The 14886-nt window shown below is 40.3% G+C and overlaps 1 long non-coding RNA gene across 1 annotated transcript in view; it reads left to right on the top strand.

Moving 5' to 3' along the window:
- LOC117883198 overlaps positions 1 to 14886 on the top strand; it is a 301536-nt gene that overhangs the window by 158322 nt on the left and 128328 nt on the right. The gene's annotated exons all lie outside the window — the stretch shown is intronic.

Raw genomic sequence — 14886 nt, 5'->3', positions numbered from 1 at the left:
TACATCCACCCTGATTGAATTGGCCTTGTCAACACTGGTTCTCCACTTGTGAAGTAACTCCCTGCTCTCCATGTGTCAGTATATAATGCCTGCATCTGTAGCTTTCACTCTATGCATCCGAAGAAGTGAGGTTTTTACTCACGAAAGCTTATGCCCAAATAAATCTGTTAGTCTTTAAGGTGCCACCAGACTCTTTGTTGTTTTTAAACTTGAGATATGAGTTATAAGAGTGGCATGACTGACTGCATTTACATTAGGTCTGTTTGACCTGCTGCATCACCTTTATGTGCTTCTTGGCCTTCTCAAGGTTTTTAATCATTTAATTGATTGACGTTTGAAATGGAACAGGTGGTTCGATTACTTATTCATTCAAATTATTCAGTCAGTTGGAATTTTGATATATGCAATTTGCTACATCTCCTCCTATATCAGCCGCAAATTATGCTGGTGTGAAGATTCATCACTATGTCAGTTTAATATCAGGATAAAAACTTGTAATGTGTCTGTGTGCAATAAGTGTGTGCAAATCATCTCATAACTACCCTGGAATATAATAATGTGCAAACCCATTATCACTGTTAATAACTATGCATATTATCTTGATGCATTTAAGAAAATCTGTTGAATGCCAAATATTTAAGGTTTGTATAAACCATGTTTTAAATACAGCATAGTTTAGGATGGACTTACAAATTAGTGTATTTCTAGGCTGATGCTGCCCTGAATGGCTTCCAGCTTGGCTACTAATAATGTAAACATTAAAATTAAGTAATTATGTATCCTGCAGTGTATCAAAAAAGAGATGGATTCAAAATATAAAGATTATGAATTATGAAAAAGATTAAACATCTTTATATATGATAACATCTTTAGCTTAGATGATAAGCATAACTGGAAGGTGTATGGAGCAGATTTTTTTAATATATATATATATATATATAATTTCAGATCTGTTTTGGTTTGCTACACTCTTCTCGCCAATTTCTTTCAGTGTTTTGTTGAGACAGAAGTCCCTCATTGATTGCTTCTCATTTTCATTACTGATGGCCCCCATCAGACAGTCAGGCTCCGAGCTAATTAGCAGAGCTTTGTTCATTAATGCTTGTTTCCTCCAAAAACTCTGCAGGAAGGAAACTCATGAACACAGAACACAGGCTGCAATTACACACACGATAATGGTAACAGTAATATGCTACAATGTTTAAACTAAAATGTCCCACATTAGAAATTACTAATAATTCATATGCATGTGTTATAGAGCTTCAATAATATCCAAATAGGGTGATATGCTTTCATTCATTAGACAAATCAAAGTCTGCTATGATAAAAAAAAATTCAAAATCAGAATCATTTTGCTAAATCCTTCTGAAATTTTGTGGTTTAGGTACAAAGGGCCTTTGGTTGGGCTGTTTTCCAGTTTTGGCTTTACAGATTCAAAATCTAGTCATTTTTGAGCTTTGAGTGAACTAAAATTATTTTGTATGTTGTTATATTTAGCAGCGGTGGAATATCGACAGGCCTGCGGATTGAAATACTCTGTAGATCCACAGTGATGTAGCACAGGGAGTGGCAGTGGCTCCTTAAGCAGCACCCGCAGGGTGTATGAATATAGATCTCGAGGGACCTTCTCTTGTCCACATTAGGCTTTTTGGCAAAATGTTTGTACATCTGCCAGTGGCGGATCAGCGGTGACGTTGGTGTGGGCAACAGGGGAGACATTTCATGAGCAGAGTTAAACAATGGTGGTAGTGTAGACAGCCTATGGGATGAGAGAGTAATCGAGTTTTTATTTGCAGTCATTCTCTTATTTCTCTTCTGGCAGTGCTAGTTAGTGTCATTTAAGGTGGCTGTGATTTAATAAGTAGGGACACATGTCCTATACTTTTCAAGTACAGAGGGCTATAGAATAGCAATCAGCTATGTACGATGTCTGGTCACTACCAGGCTTGTGAGAAAATACCCTCTCTAGCCCTTGAGCAGGTGATTATATCAATAGAAAGTGCCCAAACTTTTCCAAATGATGTAATCATATTTCTAGTCCTTATGGCTGAGGCAGTATAGAAATCAGACCAGTTAACATTTAACCGACTTATGTGAACTCATGCTTTCTGAACTCAGTTTGCCAACCCCTCTGTCGTGGTTGTACACAATGAAAGTGCTTACCAAAATAAAATGCTGAGAGACATGGACATATGAAAATTAGTGCCTCAGGAAGTCCAGTTTTAGGATAAAGACGGCCTCAGCTGAACAAATTCTATATGCAGTCCCCCTAATGGCAACTCTGATAGATGCCCACATTAGGGTGCCATCTGACAACTATCTAGGTGCTGTAATGCTTACCTTCCATCTTCGATATCAGGTAGTACTGAAGAGAAATGTGCTGTGTTCTGTAAACATGGCTCCTGCTAACTGAAATATAGATAACTTCTTTGACAAATCTCAGAGAATTGTTGACCCCACCCCCTCACATTGCTTTTCCCCCCCCAGCATTGAGGAAAGATACACATATTGCTAATTTTATAATTTTAATGGAATGAGTGTTGATTTTTCTTGTAATTGTAATTTAACAGCCTTCTTTTTCCTACGGAGGTTACATGGAAAGTGATACATTTCCCAACAGCTGATGAAATGTAGGCATCAAACACCAGACGCTAGAACGTTCATAAACCTGTGCAGGTATTTTACCAAACTGTGTGTGATTTACTGTAGGAAATTAATTGATGTGTTGCTCATGTTCTTTTACTACCTCATGAAGTGGGGTCAACGATGCTGCCTAACTTGTGCAATGTGCTCCCCGGGATTTGTGGCACAACCATAAATATGGTCCTGATCTGTACCTGATTTACACTCTGTTATCAGAGGAAATCATTAATTGAATTCTGTCACTATCTTGTTCTTTTCCTTACTGGGCATATGTATTTTGATTATTGCAAGGGAAATGTCATTCTCCATTAATGTTTACTTTCTGTGTTCTCTTGACAGAGATCTCAGCGTGCAGCTGTTAATTTTTGGTGGTATCTTTTTTTCTTTAAGGGATAGATTCTGCTTTTAGCATCACTGGTTCATTTTGAGATAGGAGGAGGCAACAGCACAGTAAGGGCTCTCTAGTACTTAAGAGCCTTCTAGGAATGAAGACTAGCTACCACTCCTGCTCATACACCACATACCTGGTGTGGCAGGGTTCATTGACTGTGGGGTGATCAATCATCTCAGCTAGTTGGAATTATTTTGCAGTCTGCAATGAGCACTAGATTGGACTGTTTCAGACTAGCAGCAAGGTTTTCTTGGTGATTTGTCCAATTCATTATGCCCATCACAGGTCTTGGCAGGATTTGGCAATAAGACTTTGTTGACTTGCAGTAAGGATAGTATTTCAACAGGGCATTGTTCTGGCTATGAAAGGTTTGAGGTCGATTACATTTCAGCTATGCAATATAGGGCAATCATTTGTGTCATCTTCTCAAAGTGACTGACACCAGTGATTGAGAACTGGGATGGTTCAGGTAGGTCCCCAAAGTTCAAGCTGCAGGAAAGCCCCTTCTCAGGAGAGACAGCTTGCAACATTATGATGAGGTTTATTGAACGTGGTCCATGAGTGTGGGCTGCTGCATTTAGATGGTCTCTGCTCTGGTTGCAGTTTGTTTCCTGTTTAACAGGAGAAACTTTCATCAACATATCCCACTGATCAGCCTTCCCTGCCCCCATCTTCAGAGGGAAGAGTATGCTGCAACCTCATCAGAGGTTTTGGCTGTGGTGGGCATGTTCTCCTTGCACATAGAAGAGCTCCTAGATGGATCATACTTACTGGAGCAGCCCTCAACAAAGGTACTTGTGTCACAGTGTTTACAGTACTATGAAAAAATGCATGTGACCTGTAACATTAATGCAGCCAGATCCTATCCATAAATCCTACCTTCTAGTAACTGCTTAAATCTGTGTTTTGGAAGATCTTTCTTGATGCTCTCCTGAGATCCCCAAATGAGGGCTTGAATAAAGCCATCTAGTATATTAATTAATCAGTAATCTATGAGGAACAGGCCCTCATGCTGCTAGAACCAAAAGGACCCAGAACATTGATTAAGGGGTAGGTCTTGCAGACACACGTTAATCCTTCCTCATTCATGTAGTTCAACTTCGAAGTGAACCTGCACACGAGGAAGTTTCTGGACAACCTGGCCATAAATTGACACTGTTTTAAGCAATGAGTAGAACACATATTTCATCAAGAAGTTGTGTAGTATATTGGGTCTATTAATATGAAGGCATATTTTATTAGCCTATCATATAACTATATAATACATTATAATTACTTTAATAGCTTAAATTTATCATGAGTGGGCATCACAATGTGCTAATACTTGAAAATATTGTCTTAGCGTAGATTAAAAGCTGTGTATGATGGGTTTGATCAGATGCTGCATATTGAGTGACAGTTACTGAAATTCAGATGAGAACTAGTAAGATGAATTAATGAAGGAAATTGATAATGGAATGGCCATAATATTGTTTTAAGTAGATTCATTAAAAAAAAATCTAATTCTGAATCAACAGCTGATAAAAATTCAATAGTAATGAGTTCATTTGTATGTAAATGAATGTCATACCATCCTGGGCTATCCATGTTTTATGGCTTCCTGCTCGATGTCACTAAATGTGGTCATGAAGATAGGGCCTTTTCAGGAAATAATCCCTTTAAAAAAATCAATTTAAATGCAAAGACTTTGGTTGGCTTTTAAGTTTTCTAAAATTCATTCAGAGTTTATGATTTATACTGTTTTATCCCAGTTTTTAAAGTTTTGTAAAAGTATTACTTGGAGCCAAGTATAACACAGAATCAATAGAAGAATGTCTTAACAATGCTATACAAATTTAGGGACTTTCCGACAATTTTGACATATCAAAAGACTCTTAAAATACATTTTCCATTTCCCAGTTCAGATTGAAAGAACTTGAGAAACTCAAATGCAAATATGTGCTTTCATGCACATACACACACTATATATGTAGATATAATTTTTGTGTGTACATGTGTAAAATAAAACCTTTCCCCGTAAGTAAAGATTGGAGTGAAATCCACTTTGCACAAGTCCCTATGTATCACTTAAATTGACTGTTCACTAATGCTGAAATTTTTAAGTGACTATATTGGAATATTAACAAAACATGAATCTGCAACCAACTGTCAGCAAAAACCTGACCCAAGTGTTTTGCTCATCAGTTGGGGTAGAGAAATATACCATGTGACTTGAGTCCAATGACAATAGCTTGAATATTGAATATTCACAATGAACTGCTTGAGAACAAGCTGCAGACCAATAAATTACTCAGCCAGTAAATTTTCAAATAACCAAATTTGAGAAAAACCACAACTTGGTTTTGAACAGAGACAAATGCAGCTAATTATTCCCCCTGTTCTAATAGAATCTGATCCTGCGGTCACATAGAAGATTTGTCTGAGTAAAGACTGCAGGATCAGGCCGCGAGTTGATAAAATCTCAGTTGACCTTGTTTCCTTTCTGTGTTGCACCACTTTTCTCTATTTTACCCACATCTGAAGCATTCCACAGAGCTCCTTTGTTATACCTTGCATTCTGGAAATGTACACTAGCAATATTAACTATTCTCAAAGATACTACGATCTACTGCACTTGTATTTTGATTATAGCAGGTAGAGGTTATGTGTAAATAGGCTTAATAGAATACCAAGTGTTGTGCAATTAGGAGCACTTGTAATCTTCCAGAAAGTGTGGGATATCCCTAGAAATGTATCAAATGTCATCAACTCTATATGTATGCAGTATTGTAGGTGTATTGATTCCAGCATATTAGAGAGATAAGGTGGGTGAGGTAATATCTTTTATTGGCCCAACTTCTGTTGGTGAGAGAGACAAGCTTCCTCTGATCTGAGGAGGAGCTCAGTGTAGCTTAAAAGCTTGTTTTCCGATTAAAATATTAGAGTCTGGAAAATAAACGTGGTTATTCATGTACTGAAATATGCAGAATAGTTCTGAGCTTCAATATATTGCACACTGTCTCTTTGAGAAGTGCATTTTCAGAACTTTTATATTTTTCCGACCTTAAGGCCAATTCTAAGCTTAGTAGGGCCTCAGTTCAGTAAAGCACTTAAGGAAATGCTGAACTTCAAGCATGTGTTTAATTTAAATCATACGCTCCCATCCCATTAACTTCAATGGGAATTATGCATGTGCTGGAATGCATTGATGAATCGGATAAGTGCATAAGGTATAGGAAATTAGAACTAGGTGTTAAAATGAAAACCAGAGATGATTAATTTGATTGATAGCTCAGTAGGAAAAGCCATTGATAGATACTGTTGATTGCAACAGTATTTCTGGGCAAGTGGTAATCAGTTGCTAATTTAAACAAACAAGACTCTGGCAGATATTTCAACTGTTCACCTTTCCACTTGTCTTTGAGGTGCCTTTCCCAATCCCATTTATGAACAGGTTGTATGTATTTGTAATGCTGCTAGTACATTTCAAACACCCTTAGAGATTCTTACAAAGAACTAGATTTTTAAATTAAAATGAATAATAATGACTCAGGGGAAAAATCTTCTCCATTGACCTTTGAGAATATCAGCCTTGGGTACTATCAGCAAAAATAAAGGATCTAAGAGATGAATAAGAAGTTATATACCTCACACAAATCGGTCATGAGCCAAATATGCATTAGAATTTTTTTCCCCCATATAGCAATGTCAGATGGAATGTGATTTTTTTCCCCCCAGCATTCTCATACCTCAAAACCCCTAGTATAAGACTTAGTTATATTAGCAAAAACAAAAGTGCTTTTGCCAGGATGGCTTATTTTATCACTGGAGCGATACTGGGAAAAACACCTTTTTTCCCGTATAACATGTGTCTACACCAGAAGGATTTGCTGGGATAGCTAAACAGCCAACCCTTTCCTAGTGTAGACCTGGTCTTGGCATTTAAATGCATTTTAGATGCAATGGGGCAAAGAATCAGTTAGTATAAATTGGCTTTAGTGTTTTACACCAGCTGAAGATGTGGCCTAATATTCAGTGAGAAATGGTTTTGACACTGACATTATCCAGGGTACAATATGGACTGTTGAACATCTATGTCCATTCAGTTCTCCATCCTAGGGTGCCTTTTATATTGCTTTGCCATGAGACCAACCACTCCTGACTGACTATAACAGGGTTCAAAAAAGAGCTAGATAAGTTCATGGAGGATAGGTCCATCAATGGCTATTAGCCAGGATGGGCAGGGATGGTGTCCCTAGCCTCTGTTTGCCAGAAGCTGGGAATGGGTGACAGGGGATGGATCACTTGATGATTACCTGTTCTGTTCATTCTCTCTGGGGCACCTGGCATTGGCCACTGTTGGAAGACAGGACACTGGGCTAGATGGATCTTTGGTCTGACCCAGTATGGCTGTTCTTATGTTCTTATGCTCACACACAGCCTCTAGCATGTAAATTATTCCCAGCTATGTTAGGTGAGTGCTAGCCACTCCTGAATTATACTATAGAGGAAAAACCAGCAAATTCCCAGTCCCAGACCTGTCCCCAGAAATTTACATCCTGTACTGCCTCTCCTTCTGGACAATACAAGCTCATAGAAAGTCTGTCATTTCATTAATAGAAAATTATATGTGCAAACCCTGGTATCTCAAAAAGAGTTTCCTAAACACTTCAATCCAAACATACTGGTTTATATAAAACAACAAAACAAGTATATTAACTACAGAAAGAAAGATTTTAAAATGACTACAAGTAATGAGGCATAAAAGGCAGAATTGGTTAAAAAGAAATAAAAAGTAAAAACGCAACTAACATCGACCTTAAAAGTTAAATAAATTCAAAGCTAAAATTTCTCTCACCATGTGCTTTTGCAATCTTGCTGGCTGGATGCCCTTCAGTCAAGACCTCTCCCCCAGTTCAGTGTTAATTTCCTTGCCCGTCAGGTGTTGTCGATGCTGTGAGTGGAGAGAAAGGGAAAAAATAATTTGTGTCCTCTGTTCTCACTTCTTATAATTATTTTCCTCTTTGAAAATCATCTTCAGCTGAGATTCAGGAGACAGAAAGTCAGTTCACACAGGAACTTTCTGCTATTCTTTTACCAAAATGTAGATTTTTCGCTTATACACTTCTTGCTGCTGAAGAATGGCCACTTAATCATTTTGATAATCCATTTGATTATATTGACACCTGGCTCAGATGTCAATTTGCCTTTTGTGTCCAAGGAACTGGTTTGTGCCTGCTAGACTTGGAGCCAGGTCTCAGTAAAGTGAGAGAGTAGAATCTTAGAACTTTAACAATGTTTCCACACATATTTTACAATGCAGTAATGATCAACAGATATTGAGTTTAAAATGATACCTCACAAGGCATCACTTTGTACAAAATTTATCATAGCCTTGTAAAAAGGGCGAACATAGGACTACAGAGTGTCACCCACACGCAATTCATTTTATTAAATGCAATACACAAAATTCTCTTTTTCACATGAGAGACTACTATTTAGCATTAGTGTATATTGCCAGCTGTGTGCTTTGTATTACTTGCTGTTTGAAGATGTACACATTTAACCTTTTGGGGATTGCATGCATTATGTTTGGCATGTATAAGTCAGGTTGCAGCTCTTCACTGCTTAATATTTCTGGAATTGCTGCACAGCTGGCCTATATGAAGCTTTGAGTTTTATATATTTATATAAATTACTTCTATGACCTATAAACACTCCAGCAACTCCAGAGAGCAGCTGCTGTGGTGATCTTTGAGCATGGAAAATGTTAAACAGCAGAGAAAAGGTTGCTAGTGACATCCAAAATTTCATTTACATTTGGGAGGTTTCTGTTAGAGGCACAGCCAAATGGTAAGTCTTGACCAACCTAAAGTACACCTAGATTCTTCCCCTATTCAGTCCTTGATTAGGCTCATATTTCAGATAGCATAGTTGGGTTGGCCTAGGCAAGATGACACAAGATGCACGTGTGACTGCATAAAGATGTTGCCTCAGGCTGTTTTGATGAGTGTGCTGGCCTCTTCATTGCCGTACTGTGAATTAAGTATTTAGCATGTTTTAAAAACACATTTTTCTTGACAGTTCTCTGCAGCTGCTTTGAAGTTTCTCTCAGACTATTCTTTAAATATCTAATTATGGAATTTTGAAACACGCATTACTTATTCTGTAATATGGCATGGCTATTTCATTTAGATCTAATTAGTAGAGCTGGAAGAAGACTTCCCAAAAAGAGTCTGTGAATAATTATTCAAATAAAAAATCACTAAGTTCCTCTTTTTGTTTGCTTTCTACAAATACTGTCTCGGAAAAAAACAGCAAATTTTAGGTGAACTTTCAAGAAAGCAAATTTTGATTCTTAAACATGGTTATTTGCACCAAAACTTGAATATGAAATTACATTTATCCAATCAGGGAACAGAAACAATATCATGTGAACTAATTAGCACAGCTTACATTTTGAATTCTTGAAAGGAACTGCTAAAGAATAATCTACAGACCAAGAATTATAAGCAGTAAATAATTATGCATAATGAATACATTAAAGAAAATCATAAGCTGCATAGAGACAATTTGTCAACAGAAAGAGAGGCAAAAGACATCAGATTATTCATTAGGAAGTGTTTGCTCAGCTCTGAAAATTGGGTATTCTTTGTTATTTTGTAGCGTCTCAATGTACATCCTAAAGGTCACAGTTCGAATTTGAAACTGAAACACAAGTGGTACCAGCCACCCACAAACCAAAACAACAATGAAAGTTCATCAACTCACCCTGCAAATCTAAACTTGCCCCATTTCACACAGCTCTGGTAACTCAGGAGTTTAAAAAAACAAAAAAACTTGATGCAATTTCACAGACTGTCGTAAAGAATTAACAACAAACCCTTTTAAAATGCACATTACTGTACTTCAGAGTCTCCAAAGACTCCTTTGTCAAAGCTGGTTTATAGTCTATATAGTTGGTTAAAAAAGCTTTTAGAGTCATCATGGTCGATTGGATCACTGTGGCTATCGTGAATTTGCAGTAAGCCCGCATTAAAGTGCTTATGAAATTTTAACGTAGAAAGAATTAAAAGCACATGTGCTGTAACCAGTTTATAAAACCAAATATTTTAAATCTCCAACCCCAACCTACAAAGTGGGAACCATTGTATAGGGTATGTTTTTTTCCAGAGTATCCATGTACTCATCAGTGATTTTCAATACAGTTCAGTGACTTGTGTTTGCTATGTCCAGCCTTGATATTTTCTCCTGCTTATGTCCAGCCTTGATATTTTCCACCCAAGGTCATCTCATTCTGCATGTAACAAATGAAACATTGTGGTTAGCTTTGTGGTTTTGGTGATGTAGTCTATAGGTTTCTGCAGCAGTGGACTCTTCTGAATATCTGTTGGTATGTTCAAATACCAACCTCAGTGTGTGTATTTGTGCACCTATTGTTATTGAGATCATTGTTCGGAGGTGACTGATCTATGTTTAAAGTTACTTTTATGTTTGTCATATAGTAAGTTGATTCTAAGTTGTCTGCTAAATTTTCTGTCCAGGGGCTGGTAGGTTTGGGCCTGGCTTCCGGCTCTGCCTTATGAGATCGTGACCAGGCCCGCCTTACAGGCGGGCAACATGGGCGACTGCCCAGGGCAGCATGGTCATTGGGGGTGCCATCCAAGTGCTGCAAGCTGGTGGGCCTGGGCTGCTGGAGTGGGGATGAGTGCAGGCAAGCCTGGGACTGGAGCGCCTGGCCAGCTGGGTGAGGGGTGAGCGATGCTGCCTAGAGCTGCAAGCCTGGCGGGGAGGCACAGGCAGCAGGGCCCACCCCTGCAAACCCAGTGGGCCAGCCCCTGGGTCACTCCACGCACCTATTGTCCTTCTGCTAGGTGGTTGGGGGTGTATGGTCCCTGTGCAGCCCAACTGGAGTCTGGGTCCAGGAGGTTGTCCTCGTGCCCTGCACCCCATGCTGCTGTTCTCAAATTCAAAGAAAGGGAGTCAAAATGCAAATTCACTCGGCGCCATTTTCCCTAAAGCCGGCCCCGGTCTTGATTTCTAGAAGATTAGGGTTTTACAATGCTACTGTTTTGAGGTCGTTCATTTGCCCTGTTCCTTTTCCCTCTGTGCCTTGGGGAATATCAATCTCTCTTGTGTATGACAAGCAGTGGGTGGGTTATGCTGTAGCTTTGCAGTTTTCCTGAAAATATTGATAGACATAATCCTGATCTGAGTGACACCAGCCTAGGGCAGGTTGGTTTCGCACTAGCCATCGGACACTGCTCCATCATCTTACACAAACATAGAATTGTCATAAATCTGTACCACACAGCCCTAATATAACCCACTTCCTCCCCATCTGTTTCCAATTACACCCATGCCAACTCTTAGGAACATTTTATAGGACCATTTTATACTTCACCTCCCTCTGTTGGACACTTTTTTTCAACACTGTAATACTCCCTTCGTGTTTGGCTCCATGTTCAGAAGTACAAAAGTGACTGGTTTAACAGTGAAATATATCAGTATAAATCAAAACAGATGGGATGGGTGTGGGGGGTGGGAAGCAGGGCCGACTCTGGCTTTTTTGCCGCCCCAGGCAAAAAAGCCAGGCGCCGTCCCCCTGGGGCACCGGGGGGAGGGCGGCGAGCCTGGCCGGGGCTCCGCTCTCCCCAGCGGCCAGAGCGCCGGGGGGAGGGCGGTGATCCCGGCCGGGGCCCCGCTCTCCCCGGAGGCCAGAGCGCCGCGGGGAGGGCAGCGAGCCCAGTCGTGGCCCCGCTCTCAGCCGGAGTGCCGTGCTGCCCCCCTCCGGGTGCCGCCCCAAGCACTTCTTGGTGGGCTGGTGCCTGGAGCCAGCCCTGGTGGGAAGATCTAGCACCAGTTTTAAATCCTGCTAGCTTTCATGCAGGGCCGGCTCTGGCTTTTTTGCACCGGGGGGAGGGCGGCGAGCCCGCCGGGGATCCGCTCTCCTTGGCGGCCAGAGCGCTGGGCGGAGGGCGGCGAGCCCGGCTGGGGCTCCACTCTCCCTGGCGCTCTGGCCGCTGAGGGGAGGGCGGAGTGCCAGCCGGGGCTCCGCGCTCTCCGGCGGCCAGAGCACCGGTGGGAGGGCGGCGAGCCAGCCACGGCCCTGCTCTCGGCAGGAGCGCCGTGCCGCCCCACTCCAGGTGCCACACCAAGCACATGCTTGGTCGGCTGGTGCCTGGAGCTGGCCCTGCTTTCATCTCTTATATTCTGAATTGAAGCAATAAGTTTGTCTTAAACCAGATCCATCAAGTCACATGGCATACAAATAGATTAAACAGAACACGTTAACACCCCACATGGTAGTTTGGATAAAGCACATGTTTACAGCTTCTTTTTAAATCTAAAGAGGTAAAAAAAGATTTTACTTGTGGGCAGACTAGATGGTGTGCTGCTTCAATGCAAAATAGAACCAGTTATGCTAAAAGGCAAAGTTAATCTAGAAATATAATTAGTTCTGCATCAAAATAAAAGCATCTGTATAAAAATAGGTTGTGTTTTCTATGCCACTATGCCTTGTAAGTGGCATGGAAGTCAAGGTTCCAAGCAATTATTTTGCCATAAGGTATTAGAAAAATTTTAAATTCTGAAAATAATGTGGAAAAAACAAAGGTAGTTGTGAAGTAACACATCTTAAAGTAACAGTGGCATTTTTTAAACTTTGATTAGGGACTGATGATTTACTGCAGCAGGAGTTTGTGTAAACTATACATGAAGCAGGCATTAACCTCTGTTGAGGGGAATAATAAGATTTATTGACGGGAGAGGTTAATACTTCCTGAGGCCAATGGATTCTAATATGTACTTTAAATGACAATAATTTTTGATATTCACTGAAACAATGCTTCTATTGTTATATACATCCTGAGGGTCCAATCCTGCAGGCTTTCCTCAGGAAAATTCCCATTGAAGTCTTAATGTCAATATGCCTTCATTATGGACAACTGTTTCAGAAGGTCAGATAATTTCCTTTAAAATTAACATTCTGGAGGGAGGTTAAATCAGAGGTAAGTAGCAGTTGTGAACAAACTTCGTTGCAGCAACTCAGGAGCATCTCTTGTACATTTAATCTGATTGGTTAATAAATCAGGAACCTTTGATAAATCCTGCTTGGAGCATTTTTAATCCTTGCTAATGAAACAGTACTAAAATCTATCTATTTTAGATATTTATATGATGCCTATTCCTGAAATATCTGAGCACCTCACAATCTTTAATCTAGTCATCCTCACCACACCCCTGTCACCTAGGAAAGTGCTAACAACCCCCATGGGATACAGAGGCACTGAATATCTAGGGCCGGCTCCAGGCACCAGCCCAGCAAGCAGGTGCTTGGGGCGGCCAAGGGGAAGGGGCGGCACGTCAGGCTGTTTGGCGGCAATTCGGCAGGGGGTCCCTCTCGGAGGGAAGCACCTGCCGCCAAATTCCCGACGAAGAAGAAAGCAGCGTGGTGGAGCTACCGCCAGAGTGTCGCCGATCGCAATTGTGATCACGGCTTTTTTCTTTTCTTTTCTTTTTTTCCCCACCACTTGGGGCGGCAAAAACCCTGGAGCCAGTCTTGTGAATAGCTAAGTGACTTGGCCCAAGGAAGTCTGTGGCAGAGCAGGGAATTGAAATTGGGTCTCTCAACTTTCAAGCTAGCTCTGACCACTGGATATTTTATCCTAGATTATGCCTGCAGTAAAACTGTGATCTGCACTAATTCACTAGTTGTTAGCAGTAGGTAATTTTTCCTAGCGTAAATCATGTCTTCCTAAATCTAACTGGGGACAGGAAACTGAAGCTATTTCATCATCAGGTAAAATAGCCATTAGATTAGAGAGACGTTACAAAGGAATCAAACTAAACTCCTTTCCCCCCCTCGGTGGGGAACAGGAGTCTTTCTTCTTGACCTGAGCAGAGCTACAGCTACAATGTATCACTCAACTCACAGGAGCCCTTTTAATCAGAGCAAAGGACAAAACTAAATAAAGAAAGAAAAGGATGGTTTCTTCTCTATGCCTGAGAAAAGGCTGAAAAGACAGAATTCTATAGTGAGTTTGCGAAAGAAAAAAAAGGGGGGGGTAAGTGAGGATCGCTAAATATAATACAAGACTCTCTTTTAAACACTTATACACATACTTTAAAGATTCTCAAGGGCAGCTGAAATGGAAAAATAAAATTGGAACCATTTCTCTTGCTTCCCTCCCCCCAGAGCTTCTATTTTACACTTCAGAGACTCCACTCAGGAAGTCCTATACAAAAGCAAGTAAACCAGAGCATGACAGCAATCACTGTTCTTTGCCTAAACTTTAAGACATAAAAGTTTGTGTTTTTGTCTTAATTTAGGCTCGGGCATCTACGGAAAGATATTTTCCAGCCAATGTATTGATTTTTTTTTTTGTAAATTTTATGCTCAGACACCCTAATTATGGGGGGAGGGATAGCTCAGTGGTTTGAGCATTGGCCTGCTAAACCCAGGGTTGTGAGTTCAATCCTTGAGGGGGCCACTTGGGAATCTGGGGCAAAATCAGTACTTGGTCCTGCTAGTGAAGGCAGGGGGCTGGACTCGATGACCTTTCAAGGTCCCTTCCAGTTCTAGGAGATGGGATATCTCCATTATTAAAATTATCTGAAATAAGCTGATTGAAGATGTGAAAAATATAACAAAATGTATGTTTTAACCATATACTTACTGCATATTTTAAAATACACATGACACAAAATATCTGTACCAATTAGACGAAGCTGCTCCCACTGAAAGCACCCAAAATTCCTATTGGCTTCAATGAAAGCAGGTTTGGGCCTAATATCTGAAGGTAAAAATTAAAAATTTTGTGGTGTCTGTGGCACAGTAAATTGCATTGCAACAGTCATCATCTTTGTAACAT

This window comes from Trachemys scripta, chromosome 9 (genome assembly GCF_013100865.1).
Source record: "Trachemys scripta elegans isolate TJP31775 chromosome 9, CAS_Tse_1.0, whole genome shotgun sequence".
Classification (NCBI taxonomy): Eukaryota; Metazoa; Chordata; order Testudines; family Emydidae; genus Trachemys; species Trachemys scripta.
This window is presented reverse-complemented; position numbering and strand designations above follow the sequence as displayed.